The sequence below is a fragment of the Miscanthus floridulus genome, chromosome 8, assembly GCF_019320115.1.
Source record: "Miscanthus floridulus cultivar M001 chromosome 8, ASM1932011v1, whole genome shotgun sequence".
Classification (NCBI taxonomy): Eukaryota; Viridiplantae; Streptophyta; class Magnoliopsida; order Poales; family Poaceae; genus Miscanthus; species Miscanthus floridulus.
The window spans coordinates 116,268,775-116,275,981 of record NC_089587.1 but is presented as its reverse complement, the minus strand read 5'-3'; the positions used below and the strand labels follow the sequence as shown (position 1 = coordinate 116,275,981).

Here is a 7,207-nt window from a genome sequence, read left to right as displayed (position 1 = left end):
GTAAAAAGAATAACTAATTGCACAGTTTGCCCGTAATTGACGAGACGAATCTTTTAAGCCTAAATAGTCCATAATTGGACAATTTTTGCCAAATAAAAATAAAAGTGCTACAGTGTCCATTTTCCAAACTGGAAGGGATCTAAACACCCCAAAGACTCACTGCTTTTTTTTTTAAACAAAAGACTCGCTACTTTACACAGACTAAGCCCTTTTGGAACACAAAAAATCCGTAGGAATTGTACAGAAATTTTACATAAATCATTTTATTTTCATATAAAAAATGCAGAAAACAGAAAATTTTTCTACACTCCAAAGGGGGCTAAAATTTGTTGTTTAAATTTTAGAGCCAATTCACCGTGCTCCTGGGCCATTCAGGGCCACCAGGTCGTTCATTCCATAGGGACATTCGCAATCCGGTCCAAAGTGACGAAACCCAAATCTGGACCCTCCGAGACCAGTCTCTGTCCAGTGTCAACCACAAGTCCAAGTCCGCAACCAAGTCCATCGCCGGAAGCGAAACAGAGCCCCATTCCATGGTCGCCGGGGAGCACGCCTCGCTGCCGCGGGAGCTGCGGTGGATGCGCCGCGTCGTCGACCACCCCGTCTCCCACGCCGTAGTCTACGCGTCGGGCTGTGGATGCTCCACGCCGGCCTGGCGCTTGGGATCCTGGGCCGCCGTGCCGGCGGCGCCGAGAGCGCCCGCTTGGCCTCTGTACTCTCTTGTTCTCGCCTGTCGCCTTGTATCTGTTCGGGCTGCGCGTGGCGGTCGCGACGATGGAGTCCGACGAGGTGAGGCATGGAATCGTGCATTCCGCTCTACTGAAAGCATAGTTTCTTTTGTTACTCGCCAGTAGTTTCTCGATTACTGGTGCTCTAGTTTACTGGTTTCTGTAGTACCCTTTGTACTGAATTGTGCCTGCAACTGACTATTTTTGGACTAGGCACAGGCTCCTAAACCTCCTACACAAAGCAGGGAAATTTTTTTGTCAGTGTTCGTACACCTTGTTAAAGACTTCAAACTCGTGTCGTGGCTTCTTTTTATGTTCGCGATAGCTGGACTTTGGGTGCAAAGGAGCACATCAGGAAAGAGATGTTTCGATGAAGAGTTTGGTTCTCTCGTCTTTGACATAAGTGTCATCAGCATTGCGGTTATGCACTTGTTTGTTGTCTGCCCAAGGTGGATCCATGAGTGGAGAACAGGCCAGAAGAGCTAAGAAAGCTTAAAGCATTAGCTGCAGGTACGTATCTAGTTGCTTTGGTGCTTCTGTCTTAATTATTCATTGCTAAAAATGGCTAGAACATTTTATTGATCTAGTTTGATTTCTCATAAGCTATTCACTTGTGGAAATTGCTGTACGTATGCAAATGAAATAAAACAATATATAGTTCCATATGTGTCTGCTACCAGCTTCGATGCTATGTTTGGGACTTTGGGTTAATCAAGTTGTTGTGTGAATCTTGGCAGTATATAACTAAATTTTGTGCTGGTTCATATTTTAGTTCTGACCTGGAAGCACTTCAGCAAGTCTGGTCTGTTTTAAATTCTCTTGTGTAGTCATAACCGAAAAGTGAGTTGAGGTTTTGGTCCCATCCATTTCTTTGGATGCCGGGTGTGCTGTTTGGAGTTTCTCTATTTGTAGAAGTAATATCTTCTCAGCCTTCAAATATGCAAAGCCACAGCTAGTGTTAACCTGAAAAGGCTTTATGTTTATTTATTATTGACTATTGCTTCGACTTTGCTATTAGATCATCATTCCAGATATTAATGGAAAGTTAGATTGCCAAAACTTCTTCCCTAACTTTGCTGTTTAGGTCATTAGCACTGGTCTATATGTTTTGATTGGACAAACTGATCATCACTTGTGTTATGCATCGTTCTTCCCTAACTTTTTTGTTCTGAGTGTTCATATTGTGCCGTGGAATGAAAAGTGGGCTAGTGAAGTTAATTATTCACAGGTGCACATTAAATTCTGACTCATAATCTTATATGTACTCCACTTTTATCTACTCACAGCCTTGGTGCCACTAAAATTTTCTTATGCTCACTCTAACTCACTAACTCGGAATTAAAGCTTCAATAAGTACCAGGGGCACTAGACCATCCGTCTTCGAATGCTCTTGACCTCTTGTCCTCTTTTCCGCTTCTATCATACGAACAACTACCATGATGTTTCCTTGATAAAATATAGTGTTCTTTTCACATAATGAGATAATTAATAGTTTCCTCTATCCATTTCCTTTATTTAATTTGTACGAGTTGACCTATCTTGTTGTCATAGAGAAAGATTTGATTGAATCTTTATCTCTTGATCTTTCTTTTTTCTGTTTGACGCACTGTCAGACTCTCTTATCCTGAGTCCTCACTGAACTTTTCCTGTAGAGCCTAATTGATTCAATATCACATTTGCTAGATTAACCATGTCTTTCATATCTACCCTGAGTTATGTTGGTAAATTTGATCGGTCTAGTTCTCTCAGTAATTGGTTTCATGTCAGGCCGTCAGAGTAATATTTACTTGCTGCTTTAATTCTGAACTTCCATGCAATCCTTTTACTTTATAAAAATTCAAATGGCCACACTTGACTGAGCATAACAAAATGTGGGTTGAACTTTTGGTTATGTTATTATATACATTTCTTGCCAGCGATGCTGTTTGGGCTTCCCTTTTATGTAGGTGATACCTTTCAGCTTCCAAATTAAATCTGCAGAGGCATGACTTAGTGTTACCATAATATAGTTGCCTTAAAAAGTTGTGTTTATCTATAGTTGACCGTTGTCTTTACTTCAGTATTAATTCTTCATTCCAGATATTAACGAAAAGTCTGTTTGCTACTGATTATATATAGCTGTTAGATACTGCTCCGTCCATTACAAATTATAAGATGTTTTGGCTTTTCTAGATACATAACTCTTGCTATGCACTTATATATACCCTATGTTTAGACAGCTATGTATCTAGAAAAGCCAAAATGTCTTGTAATTTGGAACGGATGGATTAGCTGATTTGGTGTGTAAAACATTAGCACTGGTCTACATGTACTGATTGGACATTGATCATCACGTGTTGTGTCAGTATTTTTTTCCTTAGTTTTGGCTGTGTGTGTTCATATTGGGCCATGAAATAGAAGTTAATTATTCACAGGTGCATATTAATTTCTAGCTGATAGGTATTGCACCTTTTTAGAGCCATGATGGTACTAAAATTTTCTTCATAGATACCCATTAACCCAGGATAAAAGCTTTAATATAAGTACGAGAGGCTCAAGGCTTGCCAATATTGTCTTTTTTCTACTTTTATCGTATGAACATGCACCATGATATTTTCTTGAGAAAAGATAAGGTACTTATTTTGAAGGAGTGAAATGGTTTCCTCTGTCTATTTTTTTGTTTGATTTGTAAGAGTAGATATCTTATTATAGTTAAAGATCAGAAACGAATTTTTATCTATAATTCCTTCTTTTTCTTTTGGCACAGTCTCGAACCCTGAGTCCTCATTGTACATTTTTTGTCAAATTGATTGATTGATTCAATAGCACATTTTTTTTTAGAATTTACCATGTATTTCATATCTAGCTGGAGTTATGTTTGGTACATTTGATTTATCTAGTTGCATCAATAATTGGTCTTTTGCAGTTCATGGGTCACTCTAGTCAAATCAGGTCAAATGTTGCCAATTTGTTGGCTATGCTGGCTTTGTCACCTGCTTATCTCATATGAAGATTGAATTGGCACAACATCCAAGCAGGTGCTGGTTTTAGATGTTATTACCCCATTCATGTGTAGAGGTTAAGGGTGTGTTTGGTTCCTGGACTTAACCTAAGCCTAGCTAGAAGTTAGCCATGGCCAGATTTGGCCTGGTTGTAAGAGTATAAGGAGGTTGTGTTTTGATGTGCTAAACTTGGTCCAGCTAGCATGTTTGTGTGGAGTGCTTGTTGTGTGTGCAACCCTTTCTTGAGTTTGGTGAGTTTACCTCTGTTGCCTTTCAATTCTTGTGCAAATTAAATTAAATTGTATTCCCATTATTGAACCGATCTGCTCTAGAAATCACCTAGACAACAACCAATTAAACCAATGTCCTAGGGCACTTTATGAATAATTAACAGAAAAGTAATGTGTTATTTTAGGACCACCCAGGAGAGTAACAAGGGGGTGGGGGTGGGGGGGGGGGGGGGGGGGGTGGGGGTGGGGGGGGGGGGGGGGGGAAGACAAAGTCCCTCATTCTTATGTTGTCACATCTCTTCTTCGTTGCCACACGTGCGTGTCTTTGCCTTCCTGTTCCTTAGTTCTCTAGCTTCACCTGCTAGATTTCTTCTGCTGCAAGAACGTATGCAACAAGAGACTGAACACGACTTAGCAAGGCTTGGCGATGTGGTGTCTCAGCGGCGGCAAATTCTGCCGGCACCAGGACATCAATTCTTCTATTCCAAATTCCAAGCACAGGCAATGAAATCTAGGAAGTGAAGTTGGGGTTAGCAGCTAGAGTATAGAGTTAATCCTGCTCCTAATCCAAGCAGCAACCTTCGATGGTTGCTAGATTTCGTTGCTCATGCTTCTTCACCAAATCTGGATCAGCGCCAAGCACCAGAGCAGCTCAAGCACGCTGTTCTCCTTGCTGTTGTGCAGAGCTGTGGTGTGCTGAGGATACCACATGATGCCAGCGATGGCGATGGCTGAGATGGTAGGTCGGAGCTGTGTGGCCCGAGGAGCTTGCGACAGTGGTGACATGGAAATCAAGGGGCGGTGACATGAGCCAGACTCCCTCATGGGCCCAGCTAGACCTGGTCTGGCCATCCTTAGCCAGCTGATTTGGGCGGACAGCCTTAGCCTGGTTTGGCCAACCGATTTGGGTGGCCAGCCCTAGCCTGGCTAATGGTGTACAGCTGGCCAGATCTGGGGCTAAGAGGCCTAGAGAGGCAACCAAATAGGTCCATGTTGGCCCTAGGAAGCCTGTTTAGGCGCTTAGCCAAGTAGGTCCAGTTGATTGACGCAAGGTCAATAATCTAGACATCACAGTGGCAGTGCTCAAAGTGGACAGTGAAGGATGCGAACAGCTTGATGAAGACTGTGTAGGGCGCACAACGATGTAGACGAGGGCATAGTCGATGGTGGTGGAGATGTCATGGTGGAGAAGATCATGGGTGGGCGATGTTGCGGCGCAGCAAGGTGATGCAGCGGCACCCTATTGCTTAGAAAGGAATTATGCAGTACTCGCTGACAAACTTCACAGGAGGGCGGAGGCGCATGCAAATGGTTGATCAGACTGGCACACAATTAGGAGGAGGCTGCACAATCTCAGATGGTTAGATTGATTGTATGTGACGTTGGAGAGAACGATGTCAAGGTCGTGGCGGAGGCATCCTGGTCAGTGATTTCGATGACAAATTGGTGAGAAACATTGTGCCTACGAAACGATGAGGCAGCAGCAGTCGAGGGCATCCCCTAAAAGGTCTGCAAACTCGGTCATGTGCAAGGGAAGAAGAGGATGAAGCTGCTGGTGTGGTTGGTGCCAGCGTTGAAAAATAGAGGCGCTAAAAAATGACGGTTGACGGTCGGCGTAATCTAATCTTAGATCAGAAAAACCAAAAATGAACAACAATCAATAAACTGGCAAGAGAGAAACCCAATCAACTATCGGGAAAAGAATCTCTTGGGATCAACGCAATCGGTGGCATGAGCCCTAGGTATGAGCAGTGCCGCCCAACGGATGTCCTCATGAGTGATCTCCCTAGGGGCGCACTTAAAAGTGGAAGTTTCAGGGTTTGTGGCCTAGGATCAAAATCTGAACTCGTCACACCACTACACCAGTAGGATAAAAGAATTGGAGTAGTCGATTTATTGCTAACTCTTACATTGTTTACGGGGTAAGAGTAGGCAAGCTGGGACTACAAACTATTCTAATTTACCATATCTGGAGATATCCCAATATTATACCCGTAAGAGTCGCGACTTGCTAGTGATGTTTAAATAGAACTACTGATTTCTTTGTTAAGCTACAATGCTATATGCGGGTTTGTTTACAGAGTTGTGACCTTGTTAATTATAACCCAGCACCTCAATCTATCTACTGAATATCCTCTTAACAACCAGCTTGTAATATCAAATATATAAACCAGTGTACTATCACCAGTGGCGGATCCGAGGGGGGGGGGGGGGGCTGCCCGTGCTGCAGCCCCCCTCGGGAGCCTTAAATCACATGTAAAATATTGTTCATTAGCCTCTAAATCACCATTATTTTCTTAACTCTAGCCCTAATCTTCATTATTTAGCCCCCCCGAGGAGCTTATCCTGGATCCACCCCTGACTATCACTATCTTTTAATAAAGATTGGTAGCACGCCAACTGAACTTTCAGTTAGCTTCTCTCATATGCAGTGCTTCGTTGGATTTCAATTGTTATTGGATGGAATAACCTTGCGAGATGCGAGTTGTAGCATTCTAAGTTCACACAAGAATATGAACTGCATCTACTTATTTTAATTATTAATAATTCTATATGTAAACTGACATTTTTGCTGTTGTCATTTCAGTTCTTGATCGGAACACCTAGGAGACTGCCTTTTGATGGAGTGAAGAGATTTAGTTACCTTCTGGCTTCTGCAAGTGTTTTGATCTCATTAGTCGAACTACAAGTGGTTGGAGACACAAGACTCAATGCTACTACACGTTACCAGTTGTTTCTGGCCCTGAAATGACTATGGAAGTAACTTTCCAAGTTTAGCTATTATATCGTCGATATACGTTTTACATTCATAGCCAAAACTCAAACTTGAGTTCAGCAATTTTCGGATGAACTTTGTGGATGTGTTGGGGGCAGACCGCGGACCTAGCATGTGGTGGACATGGGTGTACAAATGGACACCCAAAATTTGTCTGAAAAGGTGATCTAGTGGTCATGATATATATGTGCACGATTTTGCTTTGGTAAAACGAGTACGTAAATAGTTGTCCCAAACCTCCCAACATCATATCGAAGTTTGACTGTTTATCTTTAGAGCCTGTGTGGATCCATTAACACAAAAATTAGGTAGCTAATAGCTAATAGCTGCTAATTTTTAGGTAGCTAATTTTTAGCGGGGTTGTTTGGATCCACCTGTTAATGGATGGTTGAATAGTGAGTTAAAGGTGTATATAAACTATTAGCAACTCTAAACCTTCTAATAGAACTAATAGTTAGTAAACAATTTATGAGTATTATACAAATAACAAAT

At 42.1% G+C, this 7,207-nt stretch overlaps 1 long non-coding RNA gene across 1 annotated transcript; it reads left to right on the top strand.

Moving 5' to 3' along the window:
• The first annotated feature begins 482 nt into the window (after window positions 1-482).
• Window positions 483-6,920, top strand: LOC136473349 (uncharacterized). The gene is made up of 3 exons (XR_010762591.1): window positions 483-789; window positions 942-1,238; window positions 6,527-6,920. It is a non-coding gene; the product is annotated as an uncharacterized lncRNA (long non-coding RNA).
• Window positions 6,921-7,207: the final 287 nt, after the last annotated feature.